This window comes from Marmota marmota, unplaced genomic scaffold (genome assembly GCF_001458135.2).
Source record: "Marmota marmota marmota unplaced genomic scaffold, marMar, whole genome shotgun sequence".
Lineage (NCBI taxonomy): Eukaryota > Metazoa > Chordata > Mammalia > Rodentia > Sciuridae > Marmota > Marmota marmota.
The window spans coordinates 5,418,459-5,445,309 of NW_025999990.1; the positions used below are offsets into that span (position 1 = coordinate 5,418,459).

The 26,851-nt window shown below is 36.2% G+C and overlaps 1 long non-coding RNA gene across 1 annotated transcript; it reads left to right on the forward strand.

Moving 5' to 3' along the window:
- The first annotated feature begins 2,773 nt into the window (after positions 1-2,773).
- On the forward strand, positions 2,774-24,927 carry LOC125617701. Its single transcript, XR_007348776.1, has 3 exons — positions 2,774-3,101; positions 3,709-3,833; positions 23,865-24,927. It is a non-coding gene; the product is annotated as an uncharacterized LOC125617701 (long non-coding RNA).
- Positions 24,928-26,851: the final 1,924 nt, after the last annotated feature.

The following is a 26,851-nucleotide window of genomic DNA, read 5'->3' on the forward strand; positions in this document are numbered from 1 at the left end:
ACCAGGAAGGCCAGCTGCAGTGGTTGGCTTTTTGTGACCTTTACAGAGACCAGATTCCTGAACTTAGGTAGATAGTATAATCCCCCTTAACTAAACTCTATAATAATAATTTCCTTTCAGAAACGGTCAGTGTGGACCAAACTGACCCAGAGTTGGCCTGAATCATTAGCATATCATTATAACAGTAAAATCTCCCCTACAAGGTATAAGACCATATACAGCAGGGTTTTGGATGCAATCCTGCTGTCAGTCAAAAGCAAGAAGTGGACCTGAATAGGACTCTCTGGAAACTTCCCTGGGACCCCAGTGAAACTGGAGAGCAGGAGAGGTGCTCTATCCTCCTCTCTGAGGGACTCACTCTCTCTCTCTTGAAAGTGTCCTATTTTTTCCATTTATAATAATTTCTAAAAAGCTCATGACTGCTACTCTGAGCAACATGTTTGCAATCTTTTCAACATGATTCAAGAATTGATATGAAAATACATCTGTGGTCATGTCAACTACATGGATGGCATTGCTTTATAACAGACCTTATTCATGTTCAACTTCTGTTTTCTATTACCATTTTGTCCCCGATTCTTTATCCTGATTAATAGTAACATTCCCACACTCATTAAAATTGAAACTATTACTGAATCTGCTAAGATGCTATTATTGAAGTCACTATGTCTCACCTGGAAACAGTGGCACATGCCTGTAATCCCTGAGGCTTGGGAGGCTGAGGCAGGAGGATCACAAGTTCAAAGCCAGCCTTAGCAACTTAGTGAGGCCCTAAGCAACTCTCTGAGACCCTATCTCTAAATAAAAATATAAACAAGGGCTGTGGATGTGACTCAGTGTTCAAGCTTCCCTGGGTTCAATCTCTAAAAAAGAAAACTATGTCTCATTTTTTTATAAACATGAATAAACATTGAGGCCATTACTTTTAGCCCTGTCATGTGGACATATGTTTTAGTCAGTTTTTTTTTTTTTCTTCTATGACCAAAAAACCTGATAGGAACAATTTTAGAGGAAGAAAAGTTTACAACATTCTGAAGCTGTTCCAGCTTGCATCTCTAATTTATCCCACAAAATCCAGACAACTCCAAGAGCTTCTGAATCATAAGGTCAGGTTAGTCACAGCAGCAACCCTACTCTGGTAGAAATTTCTGTTTTAGTCAGCTTTGCCACTGCTGTGACCAAAAGATACACACACACACACACACACACACACCAAAAAACCCCACTATTTTAGAGGAGGAAAAGTTTATTTGGAACTCATGGTTTGGGGGTTCTTAACCCATAGATGGCTATCTCCATTGCTGTGGTCCCAAGGTGGAGACAGAACATAATTAAGGAAGGGAATGACAGAGAAAAGCAACTCAGGACATGGCTACAAAGAAGCAGAGAGAGGGTTCCATTGACCAGAGAGAAAATATATACTCCAAAGGCATGCCCTCAGTGACCCACCTCCTTCAGCCCCATCCTAACTCCCTACAGTTACCATTGGAATTAAACCATTGATGCGGTCACAACCTTCATCCCTATCATTTTGCCTTTGCATGCTCTTTCACTGTCTCACAAATGAGCTTTTGGGAGTTAGCTAATATGTAGCCAAACAAGCTAGAATCTCTCCACTGACTTTATCCGATCACTGAATTTTCCCCTAAGTTGAAAACAGTGCTCTCTCTAAAAACGATCAATGTGCCATTTTATTTTTGAGATGCAGTCACGTGTGGAAAACCCGAAACAGAGTTTGACACAGAATGGCTACCACATGAAAGTTAGTCAGACATAATGCAGTAGATTAAGGCATTTTGATATCTCTTGTCAGCTATAGAGAGTTATTGGTGGGTTTCAAATAATCTTCTCATTATGTGTAGAATTGTATGTGAGTTGGAGGGGGGTGGCAGTGAAGAGAAGGATGGCAGTTTGAAACTCAGACACAGAACCAGGACTTTCACAACAGGTTTCTGAATATGACACATAGAAATGATACAATGGGCATGACTTTGGCCTTTTTGAGTTGGCAATTAGCTAACAGACATCAGAAACCTAATTCTCACAGTTCTGGAGGCTGGGAAGCCCTTCATCAAGAGGTCGGAAGATTGAGGACTTGGTGAGGTCCTGCTGTTTGGGCCATAGGGGGTGCCTTCTAGCTGTGCCCTCTCATGGCGGCAAAGGAGAGCTAGCTTTCTGGGGTCTCTTTTGTATGGGCATGAATCCAACCATTGGGGCTCCACCCTCATGATCTCCCCCCACCTATCGCTATCAACTTAGTGATTAAGTTTTAGCATGTGGATTTGGGGAGAATGAAAATATTCAGACCATCACAGAGGTGAGCAAATGGAAAGTTTTTGAAAAAAGAAGAAAAAAAATAAGTGGACATAAAAATGCTTTTACTTAGAAATGTTTTCTTTGAAATCATTTGAGACGAACTTGTAGGGTGGCAAGAATATTAGATGAAAGAGTCCTGTAAATGTCAAAATTTAAGGGAAAATATTAGTGGTAGTAACAATTACTATTTTAAAAATATTGTGACAATTCATTTTACATATACCCTCACATATAATGTGGAACAGTGCTGTTATATATTTAGAAAAATTGGAATAAATTCAAGCTGAAACAGAGTTCAAAGAGAAGGAAGTTGAAAAACTCAGATACAAGTTAGATAAAACCAAACACTATAGGAATAAATAGACTAAAAATCACTTATTTGGAACTTAATATCATTAATTGCTTAAAGAGAAAACATTTCACCCAGTACTTGTGCAGGGTGGATAATAGGTTGGTTTAAAAACATATTCCTAAGTTTGAATACATCCTGACAGGAATAGGGACATATTGGAGGTTGGCTTAGAAAGTGGGGAAATTAGTGTAAATAACAATGGGCATAAAAAGAATGGCAGTCAGTGGGCTGTTTACCAAAGATGTAGAGTTTTCATTAATTTCAGTTTGTTTTATTTGGCTTTTATTTTGTTAATTGGAAACATTTAAATATTTTTTATTAGTAGGGAAATAACAATTGAGGATCAAACATATAGATGTCAGATGCAAAACTGAGAAAGGTTTCCCGTAAAAGTCATCAGCGAGAAGCAGACAAAGCAGGTTTGCAGAGTAAGGTGAGTGGGGAGAGGGTCATTTAATCCTCGTGTACAGGTGGAAAACAGGACAAGCAGGGATACAACTCGTCCTGTGGAACTGTAAGTTTATGTTTGATGGCTTTTCACCAGTGAGGAGGCAGTAAGGTCAAAGTTTGCCCCTTATTCTATCCCCAAGTCAGCTTGAAGCATCCATCTTCTTGTTCCTCAGTAACACTAGACAGGATTTGCCTTTTCTTTGCCGACCTTGAGGACATAAGCAGTAAATTTCTACATGAATTAATTGATGAAATGTCTATATCAGATGTTGTGACAATTGTTTCCATCTACAAAGATGGAAAGTAAAACGTTCTAATGAATTCAATATCCACTAGATAAATGACCCATTAAGAAAAAAACACTAACTTGCTGCATTAGTAATTGAAAAACATATTGCATGTCTACAGATTTGGTAGAGATAACAATATTGAGATCTAGTGAATTATGGAAATTTTGAATGCTATAAATGGAGGGAGCTTTAGATATTACAGTTCTCAACCCCTTGGTTGTATAGACATGAATCTGAAAGATGAGAATATTAAACACATTTATAATCCAAATATTTTTCCCTCTTGGTTTCAACATGCAGCAACTGAAGGACCACAAGAACGTGAAATCTATAAGGACTCCAAAAGATATTAATGTCAATCAGGCTAATAACCCAAATCACTGAGGAAACTAATGCAACAGATGACAATATTCTGCATTTAAAAGGTAGGTTACAACTTCAAACTGATAAACTCAGCTTCAGACCAGGTTCTGGGAAACATGCCTGGGTGGTAAGTTTCTTTCAAAGTGCTCCAAGAACTAATAGGAAATAGCAAATGAGATTTGAAAAGAAAATTTTGCAAGGCAATAAGAATGTTTCATGATGGATCGCTGGTATGAAATGTAAGAAACTCGACATTCAGGAAGGTACTCTACAGAGACTTGATCTAATTTTTAAAAATTATTTTGGAAAAGAGGTTCTTTCAGTTGGCAAAAGCCCAGCAACTGGAACATTTGATATCTCTGCTTCATGAGAAAGGAAGGGTGCAAATGCACAAATGTTTAGGTTTATGTTACCGAGAGCAAAAAGAGGGCTGGGCAGTTTAATAACAGTGCAAAACCTAAGGCTTGAAATTGTCTCTGATAGCTTTTATGCTAATCACAAGATAAGCACTGAATTTGCTTGTGTATTGAACATCAGGGAAAATGTAGACTGTTAGAAGCCAAGAAATATGTCACTCAGCATTTTGAAGAGATTATAAATCAACAGCAGAATGGCACATGCTAAAAACCCAGTCAGGCTGTAGATACTAACCTAAAAAAGGAGCAACTTTGACCCTGCTGTTAGCATTTTTTTTTTTAACCAGGGATTGAACACAGGGGCACTTAGCCACTGAGCCACATTCCCAGCCCTATTCTGTATTTTATTTAGAGACAGGTTCTCACTGAGTTGCCTAATGCCTCAGTGTTCCTGGCTGGCTTTGAACTCATGATCCTCTTGTTTCAGTCTCCCTAGATGCTGGGATTACAGGTGTCTTCACTTTTAAACCTGTACTGGAATGCACAGCACCAAGAGATGTCCTGCTGATTAATATGTTTGTAAAAGAATTATTTTCATGTTAGTTTATGATATGATTCCATAAATGATAGCTACTCTTTGCAGGAGTGAAATAAGTGTGCTGATAGTATAGTAAAGATTTCCCTAAAATTGTTAGTTTGGATTTTCTTTTAAGATAAATATATAAAACAGATAATTTTTGCCCAGGAAATACATTCAACTGAAATTTTCATTCATCTTTTTTAGAAGAGATAAATATGATATTAGGCACTGTACACTATAATATTTTTTCAGGGGGAGGTAAATATAATGAGTTTCAGTTAGATAAAGGAGAACACACAGGTGGAATAATCCTGAAATTAAAACAAAATGAATGCAATACTTTTCATACATAATGCATGCAAAAATAGCTTTTATCTCCATCAAGGTTACTTCTGGGGTGCCATCTTGCTTCCCAGCAGCAAGGAGTCTATGGGCAGATGCCACAGCATGCTTGGCAAGAGCAGCATCTCTTGCTGCTAGAGTCAATAGCATGTGCTGCTGGTGGCCTCCTGCCCCTGCCTGGCAGAGATGGGTATCACCTTCTGGGTGACTGGCAGGGCTGCATACAGAGCTTGACTGGAAGGTCCATGAGGCCCAAGTGGAGATGTCATCAATGATATGGCTACACACAACTGCAGGGTGACAAGGGATCTGATGTCTACAAAGCTGGCTTCATGAATATCTTATGGGGATTTACTGGGCCACTGGCCAAGACCTTGACATCCTCATGGTACAGAAATCTTTGCTGTGTCTTAGCTGGCCACCTTGCTACTTGCTTCCTATCTATCACCAGACCTGCAAAGTACCTCCCTTTGTCTTTATCTTCATTTGGTGCACCTGTTACCATGTCCACTCTATCTCCATGCTGTGTCTTTTAAATGACCCAGTGGCCATGGTAACACCCTGCTCATTATCACCTTCTTCTTGGCCCAGCACAGGGGCTGGCCTGCTACACTTTTGGCCTGACATTTCTCATGAAAAGGAGTATTCTACTCTTCAACCCTTGGTTACTATTCCTTCTCCTTTGGCGTCTGTGCTGCTCTCCCCAACCTGGGCATCTGTACTGTCCTTCAGGTGGTTTGGGAACATCCTGCTGGAGAGCACCAAGGGCTATATCCTTCTCCTTTGACAATGGCCACCATTTTTTTTCTGCAGGACAGTGATCTGGACTTCCTCCCAGAGGCTCCCTTCCTGTACTGTACCTTCCACCAGGCCCTGTTGCCCCCCCGCCTTACCCTGTTCTTGCTATCTGTGCTCTACAGATGGCACAGGATGGGGGGAAATTATCCTGTCCCTGCTGAAGGGTCGTTTCAAAGTGAAGGTTCCCACCGACCCAGCCCTTCACACCAATCCCATTGTCTCTACTCTCCTTACCTCCAACTTCACTGGCATCTCTTTCAGCCACTCCCTCCACTACTAGTCATACAGATGGCATTTCCATGCCTCGTCCTACATCCCTGGACCAGGCCTGCACCCTGGCTCACACACTTGCTCAGGTGCTGGTGTGAGGCTCATGGAGCTCTCAGAAACAGCACCATCCACATCCTGCAGCCCTGATGCCTGGAGTTATGGCAAGCTGTCATCCTGCTGGAGCCCTGGCTAGGCCCACAGCCTGTCCCCAAGAGCATCCAGCACAGCCAGGTGGCCCACTGAAATCCACCCTCAGTCTACTCTCAGGACCCAGGGTGGGGTGGACATTGTAGTAGCCTTCCAAATTATCCTTCCCAAAGCCAAGAAGTATTTAACATTTTAGAGGCAATACTTCAGACTTAAACATGTAGTTAGAATGAATGCATAAGAGTATATCCAAATGAAAGATTCAAAAAAATGTCAAAGAATACTTTTTATTCTTCAGAAATTTTAAAGACAAAAATTCGATGTTGTATAAACATCTTTAAAACCAAAACCAATAATAAACTTATTGTTAGAATATGACTACATAAAGACTAAATCCATTCACAAATTGAATTAATATGAAAGGATAACCAATAAAATTCTGACTCAATATTATTGATATATAATGATATTTTATAAAATAAAGTTTTGATATTGATTGTAAGAGCAATAAGATAAGACAGTTTGTTTTATATCTGTTTAATTCTTTTGGAATCAAGCATGATAAGCCATGATTTTAGTCGTCACTTGGAGAATTTTCATTGTAGTTTTTGCCAGGCGCTAAGCAGCTCAGTGAGACCCTGTGTCTAAATAAAATAGTGCTGGGTATGTGGCTCATTGTTTGAGTGCCCCTGAGTTCAAACCCTGGTACTATAAAAGAAGAAAAAAAATGTAGCTTGACTTTAAACATTACTTTATTATTTTGATAGGCCATCCTTAAAATCATAAATAAAGATTATTTACTGTAGATTTTGCATATTGCTAACAATCTGGCATGAATGAGTACATTGAGGATCTCTGAATTCCATCAACTCCTTCACAATACTTGTAGTAATAACATTCCATTGTGAGTTGGGTCATGGCTTAATTCTTCTTTTTGTGTGAATTATGGAGAAAACTTTGTACATTGTCCTGCTTGCACCAAAATATTAAAAACAAATCCAAATATTGGCATAATATTTGTGTGGTATACTGTCAAATATTAATTTATTAACATTTTTCATTAAATTAGTATGAAGGAGAAAACTCAGACATTTGCAAAGCTCCTTATCACTGTGGGCTACATTCATGCTGTAGGCAGAACTATAATGACCCCACCCTGACTCCCAGGAACCACAAGTCTTATACCACATGGGGTTGATAGAACTTTCTTAATGTGAAGAAAAGTGTAGTCCTTGGGATGGGAATATTTTTCGGGATTATTTAAGTGAGCCAAATCTAATTATGTGAGTTCTTGAAAGTGGACATCCTTCTCCAGAGGAGATTAGGGAGAGGTGTGGCAACAGAAGGACTGTCCCTCAGCATTGACAGCTTTGAGTATTGGTGAAAAGGACCTGTGCTAAGGGTGTGGTTGTCCCAGGTCCTGAGAAAGGACAAGATCCAGCCACCACCTCTAGGAAGGATAGCATTGCACTTGTAGACACATTGACTTCAGCCTGAGAGATCCCTGTCAGACGCCTGGCTTGCGTCACTGTCAAAGAACACATTTATATCTCTTAGGTAACCAAGCTTGTGATAATTCAGTTAAAAAACAAAAACAAAAACAAAACAAACAAACAAGCCAACAAAAAAAAATGCTGACACTGTTATTGTGCAAGATAAATAAAATACCAGCCACCGTAACCTATGGTGGTTAGCGGTCAAGTAGCCAAATATTCAAGTTGTAAGCAATGTGAGTATCACTAAAAGGTGGGAACAGGTGGAATAATGGGCTTACACAGATCAGTCATGAAAGTAGATTCTCAGAGCAAGGAGAGGATGAGACATCTCTAGGGGAATAAAAAGAAAAGTGGGAAATGAATAGGTGTAGTCAGGGGGGTGGAAGCTCTAACAGGAGCAGGAGAACACAGAGTGATACAGAACCTAAATTAAGTGAGGTCTGATCCCAGTGTAGAATCAGGTCACGGGTAGAAGACAGGGATAGAGAGGTAGCCTGGCTTCAAATCATGTAAGCGTATCTAGGACACATTGTCAAGGTGAGAATCCATGCAGAGGTATTGTATTTTTAGCCAAGGGCTGACAAAATCTGCAATTGAGCAGTTTCTGGTGGGATCCTAGGACAACCCTCAACATAATAATGCCAGTTAACATGTGATTTATTTGGTAAAAACTGAAGACTTTTTTGTATGTGATATTGGTAAAAACTGAAGACTCTTTTGTATGTGATATTTTTGTAGGACCAGAAAGGAACTTTATTATTAACAGAGATTTTTGGACTATCAAACCCTATTTTTAATATTTTTCTTTCTTTCCCACAAACCTACGATGCAATATAATTAAATTTTGTTTAAAACATTTAATAGCTTCAAATCCAAGCTATTTTTAATCTTTGGCTCAAAAGGAAATTATAATAGCTGTGAGAAAATTATAATGGCCTTAAGTTCATAACACAAAATTTATATCTAGTTTAGAATGCTTAAAGAACTCTTCTCCAGTAAAAAAGGTCTGAAGTCAAATGTTACAAAGTTTGATCTATGTGCATTATCTTGCACATAGGTCACAGCAGGGCAGATGGGGGGAGGACCACTTACGTGATGGAGCACATGGGGAGAGAGGCTGTGTCCACGGGCAGGATATAATGATGAGAAAGCCAGAATCCTCCTCCTCACAGACCTTTTGAAAAAGAGATAAGGAAAAGTGAATAAGTCATCGATTACACAATGATGGAATATAGATAGGGTGGAGGAATAAAGGCGAGATCATCCATGGAAAGAAGAAGCTCTAACCAGGCATGTCCTTCCAAGGGGCCTTGTGGACCAGTAGGAAAAACAGGCAGTAACCATAGCTCACCCCAGACTTCAGGTCTGGATGGACCGTATTTCTACATCCCGCAGCTTGGGTGAATTATTTAATTTCTCTCTGCTTTGGCTTCTCCATCTACACCAAATAAGCATCCTGATCATTAAACTTCATTCTGTGATAAGTCAGTGTCCCATAGAGGAGCATTGGAGGTCATTACTGAAGAAGGAACTCAGAGGAGGACATGAGTGCTGCTTCAAACAGAGAAGTTTCACCGATGTCTGCTCACTGAGTGGCAATTATTTACTTCAAAAAAGAAAAATATATATATATATATATGCTTTTAATGCATAAAAAATTGCATAAAGCACGGTAGAGCCTTGATCTTTTAAGTGTCTTCCTGTTCTAAGATGTTGTGTTTGCAGGCTTCCTTAGTTTATTTATTTTTTCCTTTTTGTTGCAGTCTGATTTTTTCTTCTGATACCATTATACCATTAGAGATTTGGGTAGGAATAAGGGCTCTGCTTTCCTATTTTCCTTCAAGGAAAAAAAATCAGAATTATTATTTTTTATTTTTATTTTTATTCTTTTTAATTTTTATTGTTGGTTGTTCAAAACATTACATATTGACATATCATATTTCACACTTTGATTCAAGTGGGTTATGAACTCCCATTTTTACCCCATATACAGATTGCAGAATCATCAGAATTAATTATATAACAGAGTTTTAGTCAGAGTTTATGGGGCTTCCAATCACCAAGGAGAAATTTCTACATTTAAGTTTTAACCACTCCAGGCAGAGAGGAAAGATCACATTGCATGAGCCATCACAGTCCACCTGAAAGAAGAGTGTTTCAGATCGCAAGACAACCGTCTGTCCATTCTTCTCTATGCTTGCGATTGCCACCTTTTGATCATTTCTCTGCTTATTAACATTTCCATAAAAACATAGGTCTGGGAAACAGGAAGATGTATAACGAATACATTGAGTGCTGTCTCTTGTTAGCAACTTTCTTCAAAGGTTAAGATGGAGGAAACATTGAAACCAGGGATAATAGAGCTTTGGTGCTCTTGGCCATTTACCTTAGTTAGTGCCCTGGCACTAGGCACTGAGCTGATTATAGTTAAGTCTCCCACCCAATAAGTGTCCTTGGAATTACAGGTTTAAACATAAAAGACTGTAAAGTCGAATCACACACTGCTAACTTGTAAGTTTTAACAGATGGATTCAAAGATATTTTTATTTATTCAATAATATGTACTTTCCTTCTAGTCAGCCCTCATTTACTTAGCTGTCAAGCAATTGGGGATATGAAGACATACAACGTGGGAGACATAGTATCTTTCCTCCAAGAATATTTTTTAAAAATAAAGGAGGAAAAGGAGAGAGAGAAGGAGAAGGAGTGAACTATATTCATATGACTCATAGTCGAGAGTGAAGCATGCTCTTAATGTATAACAATTGTGCTTGGTTGAAGGGTCCTGCACCAACTGAAAGTATACTCTTTAAGGAATAAACAGAAATGCTACTAAGAATTATTAATAACCTAGTTAAAAACTTTTGATCTACTTAGAAACTTCTAAAACTTTGTTTCCATTTTTATTTCATGTTTTTTTAATAATTACCTAAAATATATAGTTGAAAACTTCCCCTTTTTTCCTAGAAATGATCATGTGTTTTGTCCCATTGTTTTTCCTAGAGACCGTGTAAGATCGTCACACCTCTCAGGTACCCCGCTGTTGCTTTTTTGGAGCTTCTGAGGTTGCTACCTGTCAATGAGCCTGTTACAACATTGAGGTTCATAACTGTCTTTCTCATTTGAAAACCAATATCGTTCTCATTTACATTATTTTAATCGCTGATCCAATACACAGTGAAGGATCCAAAGTATGATCACAAAACAATCACTACCATTATTTACTTGTGCTCAATCAAAATTCTGATTGCGAAATTCTGAGCACCCACAGAAGAACAGGGTTGAAGTCAGAGGACACTAGTGTCTTTCCCTGTTATTTGCACATGACTGGATCCTCACAGTCATTCTAAGCCGAGATGTAAAGGAACTTTGCAGGCCTATGGTGGTCAGCCATCCCTCCAGGTACTGAAGTCCTTTTCTTTGCTTCTGGGGCCTTTGTTCTTGATTGCAAGAGAAACATGCCACTTTGCTGTCTTCCTACACCCTGGTGCTCCTCATGTTCCTGCAGTCTGTGACCAACACACCCAAAGGTGTTGTGTCTCCTGATAAGGCTCCCTTTGGTGATATTTTGAATTAGTTCTGGGGCCTTTCGCTGTCACAGTCCTGATGTTGAAATTTAAAATTGCTATTCAGAAACTCAGATTCCATTCTCTGTCATCTGTTTCTTTAAGTACTTCTAACTACAATGGAACTGGAAATTGTTTTGCAATTTAAACAATACTTTGTAGGAATTTTTCAACCATCCATTTTTACTGTTGCTTTTATAAACAGCTAGCCAACGTTTTCTTGTGATGTTGCCTACAGGATTAAAATAATAGCCCATTAAAAGATCTGTCTTTTGAAAAATAGGATTTGTGCTGATGAAAAACACCATATAACATCACAGTAATTTCCTCTACTTTTCAACTAGTCCTCACACAGCAGAGGAGAGGTGGAGCAGGGTTTATCTTTAAGGCAACTGTGCAGAAGTATCTGGAGGATCCTCTTTACGTTAAGTGGGAGAGTAACAGGGGATCACTGCCTTCATTATAATCACAAGAAAGTTATTGAATGGCTTTACCTAAAACACAGCTGCAAATGAGCACTTCTATTGTAAGAAAAAAATGGGGAGGGGGCAGTAAAGAATTATTGAAGAGTGCAACAGTCAGATACCTAAGGAATGTCTATGAGCACCCTGTGCTCCTCACACTGTAACAGGTTCCTCCATGGGACAGGCCAGGTGCCATATTTTTCTAAATACTTTGCAATAAAATTGTTAGTTCTTGGTGTGAGGCCAGGGTTATCAACTCTATTCACTTGTCTAATCATCTTTTCCTTTACCAATAATGGTAGCCAGCTTTTTTTGAACATTCTATACTTGTTAAATACTGTGCCTGCTAATTACCTGTGACTTGGAGAAGGACATTTCATCTCTCCAAGCCCATTTCCTTGTCATTACATCTGGGGTATTAAGTAAGCCAATCCTCACAGCTTACAGGATTTTCTAGATAATTTGATCAGACACTGTGCATAAAACCTATAGAGCATGCTGCATTTGGTAAGTGCAAGTAAATATTATCTTATAAACAAAGAAACATTAAATTTTGCACAAAGCTCTAGAAAGTAGTTATTGCCCCTATTCAATGTCTCATGCCCAGATGCAGAAATTCAAGCTCAGAGAAGTTAATTAACTTACTTAAAGTGTCACAGCAGGAAGAACCTGGGATTAGGATTTAAATCCTGCTTTGATTTGTCCAAACTAGACTACTATTCCCACTAATATTCTATCTTTCCTTTCTTGAGCTTGCTATTACACAGAGGCATTGACCAGACTTTGGGATTCATCTATAAACTGAAGTTTTACTGGGACAAATCCAGGCTTGAGAGATAGCCAACATGGTTCAAATGTTGGCTTTGTCACTGTCAGTGGGATCTTGTTAATTAATCTCTGAGCTTGAATTTATTTATTAAAACCTTGTGCCCATTGTTATCTTCTAGTACAGATTATTCCAATGATGGCTATCTTCCAGTATTGTTGCTGTTTTGTATAATCCATGAGAAAAGTATTTTGTGTGGGGCCCCTAAAAGGGGGAATAAAATTAAATTAAATATGGTCACCTATTAACACAAAGCACTTACCCAGGTAATAAAAATGTAACATGGCCCAAACTCACAGTTTGTTACTTTATGAAGCTTAGACTCCAATATAAAGGCTGATTTTAAACTCATTACAGGGTGGAATTTATAAGTAAAGTTTGGATAAGCATCATGGGTATTGGATATGTATCACGAGTTGAGATCAAGGAGCATTCAAAACAGAAGCACAGGATCTAGATTACTAGTCCAGTGATTGGGAAAGGAAAAGGAATGAGGAGAGTTAGATATAGATGCATCATATTTTTCTTCAGGTACAGGACAACTAAAAATGATGTCAGGTTGAAGCAAAATATACCTTTTGTAATGGGAAACACAAACAGGAATCAGAAAACATCCTCTGAAAGGGAACATGGTCCATTAGGACCACCTGCTGAACCATTTCCTGAACTCTCTGAGATAATGACTTACAATCACACTTATGGAAATTGGGAACTTTCAAATCAGGACTGTGATTTGTTCCCAAAACTATGTGACATGTTACCTTTGGAAGTGGCGGACATTTGGTGCTGAACATTTTACATTTTTTCCTCACAGGCAGGAACAAAGCAACTCCTCTATAGATATAGAAATGTATTTTTCCTTATTTGAAGCCTCTTAACACAATTTCAAAATTCTAGAATGAATACAAGCATATTGAATTTTTAAAAAGTATTAGTTAACTGTTTAATATTAATGTCTACTGAAAGTAAATAAGTACTGGATGTGTTGCAGCCATCCTATGTAGAATACTGAGCATGAGTGCTGTCACTAAAATTGAATATATGTAATTTTTTCTAGTAGCTTCATGAATCATATCTAAGTAACTCTCTGATGGGATTATGGCATAAGCTGTTAAGAAAAGAGCTATATTATTTGTCACTTTTTAAATTTTAATAAGTGTAATTCAATCAGACTGTGGAATGCAGTAACAAAAGATTCCGCCACCTTCTTTTTTTTGCACATGATTACAGTTGAATGAAAGAGAATATAAATGATTCATGAGAGTTCATAAAATCAGTAACTATACTTTCACTTTACCATAGTAAGGAATGACAAAAGATAAAAATAACCACATTTATTGGAACATAGAACCTTTTCTCAAGATACCCGTTTTCGTCGTTCATACATTTTTAAATAAATTTTCCTTTTTGATTTTGCTTCATTTAACATTTTAATTTACCTTTGGTAAAAATAATTTTAACATAAATTGTGCTAAAAAGAATATTAGTGCATAATATCATTGCCAAGAAAGAACCATTATTAAAATTTGGAGTTAAGTTTAGAAACTTTAAATAAACATTCAGAAGCATTATGAAAACATTGCACACAGTAACCTTTTGATTTATACAGTTTCTGCTAAATAATTACACCTTTTCTTTTGTTCTAATATTGCTTTATATAGCTGTTGTTTTCTCCTTTCTCTGATGACCCTTGATGTGGTTGAGTCTATTTTATTAGTATTTTTTTTTCATAAAAAGAAATATTTGTTTGTTGGTCAGATTTGTAAAGATGTTTTATTAGTTTTTGTTTTGAACAAATATTATTCTTTTACATTCTTCATATTTACTATATTCTTCTGGCTATCTTAATTTGAATGTCTAATGCTTTCATTTTCAATATCCCTTGTTATTTAAAAATATATTTGTACTTAGGTATAAATTTACTTAATATGAGATTTAATTGCACCACCCCCAAATTTTACACTTTTGTTAATGTTATACATCATCTTGACTGGTCTAAGAGATGCCCAGATAGATGCTAAATATTATTTCTGGGTGTAAGGGTATTTACTAACAGATTAACATATAATGAGTGGACCCAGTAAGGAAGGTGTGCACTCACCAGGGTGAGATGGCACCTTCTGATATATTGAGGACTTTAATATAAGAAGCAAAATAAGGACAGACTTTGACCTTCTTGGTTCTCCAATTTGCAGATAGTAAAACATCTTGGTCTCCAGAATTGTGTGAACCTGTTTCTGTAATAAATCTTAACAAATCACTGGGTTTCTTTTTCTATGAAAAATTCTAATACTAATATTTGCATTATTCAACAAGTGATTATTTTTTTCTTTAAACAAAATTATTGAGAATATTTAAAATTTTTAAACTTTATTTTTAATTGTAAATTCAAATTATTATAAGATGTTACATTTGTTGAGACAATTCTGGGAGCTTATATTGTCATTTAATCAAAGAATGTTAAGTAAAAATTATAATATGCATTAATTCTAATTTTTTTTAAGAATGTACATTCCTTATTCAGGGAGCTCAGGGTTCGATATTTGTTATTTACATGTGGATAGTACATTGAATCACTGAAAATTACTCTGTCTGCATGATTTGTTTCTTGTAAGAGTATTTAAAATATCCACAATAATTTTAAATTTGTCAATTTACTGTGTATATTTGTGTAATTCGTTCTTTTTTTTAAATAAAGAGAATAGAAGAAGACTTTACCTACTCATAAAACTATTTAACAAGGAATGTGAATACTTGTAACTATCTCAGTCCATTCAGGCTGCTATAACAAAATATCATGTGCTTGATGGCTCAGAAAACCAGAAATTCATTTTTCAGAGTTCTAAAGGTTGTGAAGTCCAAGATCAAAGTGACAGTAGATTCAGTGTTCAGTGAGGCATTTCTTTCTGGTTTACAGATGGTGAACTTCTCATAGTATCTTCATATGGACAAAGAAATCTCTCTGATGTCTCCTTGATATTCATTTCATTTATGACAGCTCCTTACTTATGACCTAATTACCTACCTGAGGCCTCACCCACAAACACTATTTTTGGGTGATAAGATTTTACAAATGAATCTGAGAGAGAAACAAAAATCAGTCAGTCAATTGTGATACAAGCATGGAAAAATTCAATTCCTTGAAGGGAAGTAGTGTCTTAGCAGCTTTTAGGATAGTATTTTCATGACATGTAAGGATATATATTTTATCCTTTATGTTGATTACATAGCATATGATAGAATAGTATATATTGTTAATAAGTAGCATACATATACTGGAAATTTTTTATTTTGTTTGGAAATATGTATCTTAAATTGGTCATTTACAGATACATTTGGATTCATTTTTTGCCATCATATTTATTCAATTAAATGTCTAGCCCATTTGTTTCACTAATTATGTTATCCTCCAGTTTTCCGTATGTTGTCCCTTGGTAATTTCTGGACTATTTGTCATAAAATGCTTGATCTCTTTTCATTTTTTCCTCTAATGCATTTCATTTCGTTCCCATGCTTTTGAAATTATGATTACATGATTGAATGATACAATGTTCTGTTCAGTTTATTATTCAACAAAAAATTACAACTTTAACCTTAAGAAGTGTTAATTTTAATTACTGATTTATACTATTTACTGTGTAATCGTATATTTTATCTTTACTTTTCCTGATTTTTGTTTCATTGAACCTGATTTTCTTGCATAGAGGAGTTATTTGCTGTTAAGGAATTAATTTCCTTTGCGTGTTCCTCTGAGCCCCCTAAACTTAGTTGTTTCAATGCCTTGTCAATCCTTTTGAAGAAGGTAGTTTTCTGGAGTAAATTTTTATTTTGTTGTTGATTTTGTTTGATAACATTTTAGCAGATGGTTTCTTACTAAATATGGAATTTTGAATGAGCCATCAACTACAAAACTCTCTCAAAACCTGAAATAATACGAATATAAGTAAAAATGTACTGTGATGAACTTCTTTCAAAAATAGGCGCAAAGCTTCAAGAATCTATTGCTTCCCCAAAAAGTTTCAGGGATGTCAGGAGGAGAGTCAGCGTGGTCAGCACGTGGATACATCTGTGAGGAAATCCGAGGAAATAGGCAGCGTTGGTGGAACAGAGGATCGCTCTCTGTCCATGTGGCAACTGGAGATTTCATTCACTTGCTACTCACTACCTTATATGCACAAATAGAGCATTGAACCCCAAATAAGGCATTTTTGGAAAGTTTAAAGCTAGCAGCTTTATGCCTTTTCTCATTCCAGCAGTGTGAGGCTGTAAAGCTGGTTTCCTGCACATAGAGATGCAGAGCTGAGGCCTTGTGGGCGGGCAGCCTTGCTTCTTTCAGTGACAGGCAGGACAGCTGTGCTCAGGATGTGATCCCCTTCCTTGGGGAATTGAGAACCCTGTACAGACAGTTGGCAGGTGCGGGATGAGAGGCTGGACAAGACAAGACATTCTTCAATCCAAGAGTGCATACGTCCTATGAGAAGTGCCCAGATGTGAGATGATTATGAAATACAACCTCTTGGCCAGGCTCCTAGCAACAGCTGCCCATTGTTAAATTATTGCATATTTGACAACTTGCTGACTCTGCCACAGGGCCCTTGAAATGAAAAACAAAACCAAAGATCTTAGTCTCTAGACATTCCTTTTTTTCCCCCTACTATATATTTATTGGTGCATTATAGTTGTACAGAATGGTGGGATTCATTGTTATATGTCCATGTATGTATCCAATATAATAATATAATTTGGCCAATATAATTCTACAGTTTTCCCCCTTTTCCTCCCCATCTCCTTCCCCTGGTCTTACCTCTACTGATCTCCCTTTGATTTTTATGAGATCGACAAACCTTTCTTTTCCTTTTTTTTCACTAGCTTTTACATATGAGAGAAAACATATGTTCCTTGACCTTCTGAGTTTGGCTTGTTTCACTTAATATTATGTTCTTAACTTCCATCAAGTTTCCTATACATGACATGATTTCATTTTTCTTTATGGCCGAGTAAAAATCCATGTGTATATAAACCACATTTTCTTTATCCATTCATCCACTGATGGAAACCTAAGTTGGTTCCATAGTTTGGCTGTTATGAATTGTGCTGCACGGGTATGGAGATTTCAGAGCACACTTGGAATGAATCTACCATTTGACCCAGCTATCGCTCTCCTCAGTCTATACCCCAAAGACTTAAAAACAACATACTACACTAACTCAGCCACTTAGATGTTTATAGCAGCACAATTCATAATCGCTAAACTATAGAAGCAACCTACATGCCCTTCAATAGATGAATGGATAAATAAACTGTGGTACATATACACAATGGAATATTATTCAGCATTAAAAGGGAATAAAATTATGGAATTTGCAGGTAAATGGATGGAGTTAGAGAATATCATGCTAAATGAAGTAAGCCAATTCCAAAAAACCAAAGGCTGAATGTTTTCTCTGATAAGTGGATGACAATCCCTATGGGGTTGGCATGGGATAAGTGGAGGAACTTTGGATAGGGTAAAGGGGAGGGGTGAGGAGGCAAAAGGGTAGGAAAGACAGTGGAATGAGATGAACATCATTACCCTAGGCACATGTATGATTGCATGAATGATGTGACTCTAATTCATGCACAACTAGAGAAGTGAAAATGTCTGTTCCATTTGTATACAATGAATCAAAGACCTTTCTACTGTCATGTATAACTGATTAGAACTAAAAAATAAATTTAAAAAACATGCTGAAATTTTATCTCACTTCAGTCAAAATGGCAGCTATCAAGAATGCAAACAATAAATGCTGGAAAGGACATGGAAAAAAAGAAATAAGTTTACACTGTTGTTGAGGTTGGAAATTAGTACAACCACTGTGGAAATCAGTATGGAAATTACTCAAAGACTAGGCATAAGAACACCATGTGGCTCAGCTGTACTTCTCCTCAGTATTTATCCTAAAGAAAGTCATCCAACTACAGCAATACATGCATATCCATGCAGCACAATTCACAATAGACCTTCCTTTTTGAACGACAAGTTTCTAGGATCAGCCCTCAAGAACAGGTAAAAGTTGTCCAACTAACTTCCATTTTCTAAAGATCTGTTGTCTTCTTAAGCTTTCCTTATGAGAATTTATTCTTAAGGATTAATATTAAATATACTTACTATAAACTAATGCACTGGTAATGAAAAGAAATTACCAAAGGTATCAAGGCCAAGTTGCCTTGAGAAAAATTTCAGTTGCTGACACTGAAAATTTGATTCTTCTGCCATGAGGGCAGTCAGGTGGTTGTGGAGACCTGAGACATGTCCAGTGGCTCCATTGTACCCCAGCAGTAGTGTAGCCACCTGACCACACTATTGTTTTATTTTCCTTTGAGGACCCAATTATTTTTCTGTGGTTAATGATAAGAGTACGTGTAAACATTGTAGAGATTAGAAATACTCTTTTAAGAGCTTGCTTTTTCTGAGCATTATTTAAATTTATTTCTAGAAAAAAGTATTTCTAGAAAATACATATGAAGTAAAATTTTGACAACAAATTCTTGAGGTTATAAATCATGTTTTAAAATACCATTTGATATTTTTAAATGAGTTCACACTCAAAGCTATGTTTTACCAAAAATAAATCACACAAATACACTAAAAGTTTATTGCCTAAATATATATTTTTTTGTCATCTATCCCTAGAACACAAAAGTACATGTATACTTAATATAATATGGAATTTTTTTTCAGGAATTGTTGCATAATTGCTAACTTTCCCAGCATTATTTTAGAAGACTCAAATTCTTTCCTCAAGGAGATCCATAGCCCATTATGAGAAGTTACTCTCATTCGTTAGCTGTTCAATAGCAATTTAAGGGTAATTTAAATTTTAAGAAGTAATTATAAAGAAAAATTAAAATAGTAGTCTTCCCATCACTCACTATGTAAGTTAATTTGTAAAGTAAAAATATTTTATAGTAATAGTCTCTCTGACATCATTTCCCAATATAATATGCATATAAATTATTAGTGCTAAAAGCTAAAGAAATGACAATTGGAACTTTTGAGAATTTAAAGTTCATTTCTTGATTAATTTGGCTTTACCTCAAAGCAATACCAGAATGTACCCAGTGTAGAAACCATTAACAAATCCAAGTATCATTTATTCCGAGTGTGTTCTTTTCAAGGCACTATAATTTGGAAGGGATTCTATGCAAATGGAACAGCTTCATTCATGTATTTTTTTTTTATGTATGCATACTCCTGCTATTATAGGGTGCATATAAACTCTGGTTATACATTTTACCTATATAAATGTTTAAGAGTAACTAGAACTATGTCAAATACCCCCCAAATGGGATGTATCCAAAGGATATGAAACATAATTGCTTCAGACTATGTATTTCTGAATATTCCAGTACATTACCACAGGCATCTTCTTTTCACTCAGTTATACAATCTGAAATGCACAAAGTACAGGAGGTTAGGAAGATCCAAATTCCAAGTGTATTTCCCTGAATTAGTTATGTGCCGTGTATCAACTCAATTTTCCCCTTTTTTAAATTTATCTTATGTCAAAATTAGAGGTTTGTCAAAATCAAAATTTTCAAAATAATTTATGCATACGCCATTTGTTATCAGAAAATTATACATTTTGCTCCTCAATCACTGTAACTCTTAATTACCTAACACCATCATTAGTATACACAAACAGAAATTAAATGCCCTTTCTCAACCATAAACACTAAGTTATAAGTCACACCCAGCAATTTTGTCAAACCAGAAGGAAGTGGTGATGGAGGTGTGTTATTGCACAGCTTTATTTGTTTTAGGGTGTTCATTTCCTCCTCTTCTATGTGTAATTGTAGGCTGAGTAATGTACAGGGTGGACTTTTTTTTCAAGATGATGGACAATAGAAGAGTATAACACAAACACAGAAGCAGATTATTTATGTTGATAAATGAACATAATTAACATGTTTCCAAAAAATGATAACAAAATACACACTCAAAAAAATTGAGCAACTTTGTACGTCAATGCTTTCCATGTATGATTACATTAAGTTTTACAATGGTGTCATTTATTAGGTTATCAGTTTATGTTTTACTTAAAAATTATTTCATGTGCATAAAATTTTGACTAATCAGAATTCTGTAGTCCTAGCACTTATTTATCATTGGCCCATAAATACACTTTTTATTTTTCATTTTACTTCCTATTTAGTCACCCATTAAAGATGTAGTAATTATCCACAGACTCACTAATGCAAATAAGAAATAGAACCTGCCGCAGTCTGGCTGGGCACAAAATCACGAGCCACTCAAGCAGGAACAAAGTTTATTTTTTGAAACTGCCTCCAATGTCCGGTACCTCCCGGGAAGATTTTTTCCACCCACGCGGCGTCCTCCCGGACCGCAGAGAGCTCCTCCCCCGGAACTCCCTCCTACTGTACTTCCCCAACCAATGGGAACTCTCCAGGAGTCCCGTAGCCGGCCTAGGTGAACAGCAGGAGTCCAATATCCATATGAATGCAAATCTTAACATAATCATATCATCTCAATGGCTAGCTGGTGTCACCTTTGGACCAAAAATGCCATGCATCATATACTTGGCTCTTAGCAAGAACCTTAAAGATAATCTCATGTTTATCTGTTTGCATCCTTAACCCATATATATTCTCTTTCAGAAGTAATTATATACCTGAATCCCAAGTCAATCATTTTCTATGAGTAGAGTTATGATGTTATGATTTCAATTTGTATTTCTAAACATGTTCATAAATTCACCGTTAAATAAGGGCATTTCTTTTCTGCCTCTTATTGATATTATGAACAGTGTTTCCATAATTTTTCATTTCTAGGTACTGAATTGTACAAGAGTTGCATTTGGTTACACAACTCAGCATGTACTTATAATATATTTGAATGTTTCATTTTAAGAATAAAACCAAATAATTTTCTCATTTGTTATATCTAGGTATGCTTCTAACAATGATGTAAAAGAAACCAGGTGTCTGTTCAGACCTCCCTGTACTTGATAGTCAGACTTTAATTGCTTGTTTGTCGAGTGGATAAAATACGGTACCTCATTATAGTTCAGATTTATGTTTCCTTGACTTTTATTCATATGTTTAGGAATCATGCATGCTTTATTTATATGAGATATTTATTCATGCACTTATTCATTTTTATTGAATTATATGTGTTTTTAAAAGAATTATATGTGCTCTTGCACTTGTAAGAATTTCAAAAATTTTTGTTGTTTCTGCATCACAAATTTGTGTCTGTATATAAGCAAAATTCTTTAGTTTTCTATAGTCCTATGTTTCATTTATTTTCAGTTATGGTGCACTGTTTAGTATTCTTATTAAAGAGGCCCCTGAGAGCCAGCTGGCTCCTTTGGCCATGTAAAAACATGGTGAGAAAGTCCATTCTGTGAACCAGAGCGCTGCCCTTATCAGACACTGAATTTGCCAGCACCTTGACTTGCACTTCCTGTCCTCCAGAAGAGCAAGAAATAAATGTCTGCTGTTTATGAGCCATGCAATTTATCATGTTGTGCTATAACATTCCAAACAGACCAGGGTAGTTTGCTACTTCTCCAATATCTAAGATATGAATATTTTGGTGGTTTAAAAATGCCAGTTTTTCCAGTTTATCCATTCAGAAATAACTCTGACTATTATTGCTACTAATGAGGACATGCATGCTTACAGTGTTACATCACTAGGCTATTGTCACTTGGTCCTGCACTCCCCAGTTTATAGGCATTGTGTCCTGTCACCTTAAAAATCATCCTTCTTGGGTGGTTGGCTTTAAAAAATCTGGTGTGCGAGTAAAAAACAGGTACTGAGAGAAATTGCTTTACTCCCTTCTGATCTCAATGGTACGTGGCAGAGCTAAGTTATAGACTATGGTCTCCTTGAGTTCCAAGACTTGCATTATGCAATATATGCTACTGAAAATAGAAAATACAAGCAATAGACCATTTACCTTTCTTCTAAGTCTCAAGAAACCTATTTATCTATTTTTGTTTTGAATAGAAGATGTGCTTTTAATATTTTCTTCTATAAAACATTACTACCATTTATATTATTTCTCTCTACCCTAAGGAAGCAAAATACATGGTTGATGCCTGAACATTGCACAACAGTAAAAGTGACTTTCAAGTTTGGGTTCACTTTTCTGAATTACAGAACAGATTTTAATAAGTGAGAAAAGTTTAAGAACTTTATATATATATATATATATATATATATATATATATNCATTAATTCTGAGCATTTTCATTGCATCTTGATTCACCCCAGAGTACTTAAAAGGATGATTTTTATCTCAATTATCTAAAGCAACCAATAGAAAAGATAGTTGAAAAACGAAAACTAAAAAGAAAGTACATCACAAAATAACATGTAAGAATTAATAGCTAACTGTAAAACTCCATCAGAAATAATTCCCACAATAAATGCATTAGGCAGAGGGAAGATAAATAAAACCAACAAACATCTTAGAAATTCCATACAAACATTTAATCATCACAAATAAGCCATAGAAGTAGTTCCTAGAGGAGTGCTGCAGGAAAAATATGTTCCTCACATGGATCCATTGATCTTCAATAGATTTTCAGGACTAAAATATTTGGTGTGGGACTGGCTGCTGGAGCCATAATTCTATTGAAACACAGCAGGGAGATCACTCAAACAATTTTCATTCATCCTTTAAGCTATGCTTCCTGAAATAGAATTATACATTTACTTATACCCTGTAGATTTTTAGTTTCATCCTCATTTTAAAAAAATAGCATTGCCATAATTTAGGAAATATCATCCCTACAAATATATCTTGTTACCATTAACACACTTAGCAGAATTGATCCATTGTCAAATAGGAAAACATTCGTCACCTAGAATGTGGTGTTATTCTGCTATCATATTTTTCAGAGAAACTTCAGAAGAAGGGGAGGGGTTAAATTAACTGGTACATCTGCTAATGTGTTTTTCTTTTATAAGCTTTAAAATCTGCTATGATATAATAACTATAGCAGGATATTAATGCAGGAATAGATTTCATCTATGCCTACAATAAGCTTGTAACATTGTATTAGAGTTCTCAGAGTAACAGAACCAATATAGTGAATATATATGTGTATATACATATATACACATATATATTAAAATATATAGGGAATTGACATGTAATTCCATATATATGTACTTGTGTGTATATATATAGAGAGATGTAATATTATCACAGTGAATTTCATTACATTTTCATTAGATGGACTTAAGGATCAGAGGTGGGATAGTCCCACAGTGGCCATCTTCAGGCAAGATCCAGGGAAACCAGTAGCTGCTCAGTCCATGAAGCTGAAGCCCCAGGATGAGAGAAACCAATGATGCAGCTGTGCCTGGAGCTGAAAGCCTGGAAGCTCTCTGGGGAGGTGCTAGTGTCGGTCCATGTTCAAAGGATGAAAAATGTGGAGGCTGATGATTGTGACACCATGGTAGCAGCAAAGACACAAGAAGAGTCAAAGAACCAATCAAGCATGCTTGTGAGCATCCTCCTTCTTCCCCTTTTAACTCCATCTGGGCCCAGCCTGCTGGATGGTGCCACCCACATTCAGAGCAGGTCCTGCCCCCTCAGTTCACTGGATACATGCCAATCATCTCTGCAGACACCCTCACAGATGCACCCAGAAGTGGGCTTTAGCAGTTTCCTAGGTGTCTCTCAATCCAGTCAAGTTGACAGCCATAATTAAGCACAACACTTACTTGAGAAGACAGCACATGAAGAAAAACAACATGTGAAAGTGGATAATAAATATAAAAGAGCTGCCATATTTTGATATTAAGGAGAAACAAGGGGAAAAATTGCTAAGAGTCATGCAAGATAAGTCCCTAGAGGTTTGAAGAAATGAATAAAGTGCCTGGGCAATTATGCTTTCTTTAAACTAGTCTTTCAGTGACTATCAACATGTTTGCAGTAAGAGCCATTCTGAGAGGTAGCAGGTGTCTACTCTCAGGTACATGTGTTCTGTGTGGTCAAATCTTGTAATTGTTCAAACATCTGTGCTTTGGGTGAGCGAGAAAGAGTGTAAAATTTATATTTATAGGACATTCAAATAAGGTGATGGATTTGGAATCTCTTTATAAATATGCTTTTCAAACCTGAGTTGCTATTATTATTTTTGAAATTTCAATACTAAAAATTTTAATCATTAATAATACTCATATATACAATATCTTTCAAGCACCTGATATTGTTCAATTTTTATCTAATCTTTTTTTTCATAGACCTATACTAATGCCTTTTAAAACATTTTTTATTTTTGGTAATTTAGCAGGATATTTTCCACTAAATTTTAGATGTACATGGTATGTGTGCATATATGTGTGCATTTTAATACTTCTCATCACTGAAATAATTAATATTAGTTAAATGGCTACCTGTTTACCTCAGTTGCCTATTGATACATGTTTGAACTACATCACTGGAGTTGTGTCCTTGGATTTAAAGTTTAGCATGATGTCTTGCCTACTGTTGTATACCAGTTGGCTACTTGCTGGCCATTAGATAGTGACCTAACAAGAACCTGAAGAGGATTAGCAGAATTTGCTTTTTACAGCACACATAAATTATGGTGCTTCCTGTCTCTAAAATGTGCTTTTATCAACTGCTTGTCATTTCAAATTTCTCTTTAACATCTACCTAGAATGCCACTAATATTAATCCTGGATCAACTTACCTAAGATTTTGAGCAGGAAACCCAACAGCACAAAATGAATTTTACCCTGATTCCCTATTCTTTCTAAAATCTAATTCATGATATATAATATGTAATTTAATAACAGTAGACAATAATTTTCTCATGTTCAAATTTTGGTTAACTGTAAAAAGTAATTTTTGAATAAAGTATGATAAACAAAGTATGATTGGAAAACAATGTTTTATAAATATACTAAACTCAGAAAAGACTGCCAACCCATTTCTATCTCTTTCCACCTTAAAATGATAAAATAAGAGGGACCAGGACAGGGGTGGTAGCACATGTCTGTAATCCCAGTGACTTGGGAGGCTGAGACAGGAAGATCGCAGTTCAAAGCCAGCCTCAGCAAACTTAATGAGACATGCATCTCAAAAAAAAAAAGAAAGTGCTAGGGATGTGGCTCAGTGGTCTCACTGATACAAAAAATGAAAAAAAAAAAAAGAATCAACTCATATATGAGAAATCATATAGTTTTGCTTTATAATGAATAAATCTATCTAACTGGAAGAAAGCGAGGTATTTTTTCTCCAACATTTTAATTAATGAAAAATATATTAATATTTTCAGTGAGATGGTGCCAGATTAGGAACAGTGCTAAGTGAGAAGGCTGAGGGGGTTGTTATTACATACAGAAATGTGACCATTATTTAAAAAAAAATTGCATTTTTTTTTTCATACCAAGGATTGAATGCAGGGGCATATAACCACTTAGCCACATCCCCAGCCCTTTTTACTCTTTATTCTGAGATAGTGTCTCACTAAATTGCTGAGGCTGGCTTTGAACTTGTGATCCTCCTGCCTCAGTTTACCAGACTGCTGGGATTACAAACTTCCACTATCATGCCCGACTGTGTTTTCTTGACTAAACAAAATTCTACCTATATTATTGTCCGTGCACTAAGTAACTTCTCTAGGATTTGCTTTTGTGACTTTATACAAAGTATAATGGCTATTTGCACAACATGGGTATTCAAGATATAACTTAACAGATGATGAAAGAAAATATGTTAAGTGGTTTTTAGGAAAGTGATAAGGAAAACAAACATTAGGAGCCCAAATAAATAAATGCGTGTTTTGTCAGCTTTCTTTTAATGTGACAAAATATCTGAGAAAAACAGCTCAGTGTCTTAAAGTTTCATAGTTCACCCTATTGTCAGCTGAGTTCATTGTTTTGGGACCTGGGTAAGAAAGAGAGAGAGAAAGGAGAGGAGAGGGAGGGTCTGAGGACAGGATGAACCCTTCCAGGGCTATTCCCTGCCTTTTATAGCTTTCACCCTTTCATGATAGTCCATTCCGTTCAGTCATGAACCCATTTTCCAAAAGCCCCACCTTTGAGCAAAGCTATATTGGAGAGCAAGCCTTCAACATGAGCCTTTGGGCAACATTGCAGATCCAAACCATAACACTGCATTTCATTTGCAAAAGGTCCTCTTCTTTCCAAGTAGAAATAATAAAAATGTACTGTGTTGTTGAAGTTGTCCTTCTTATATACTTGTTC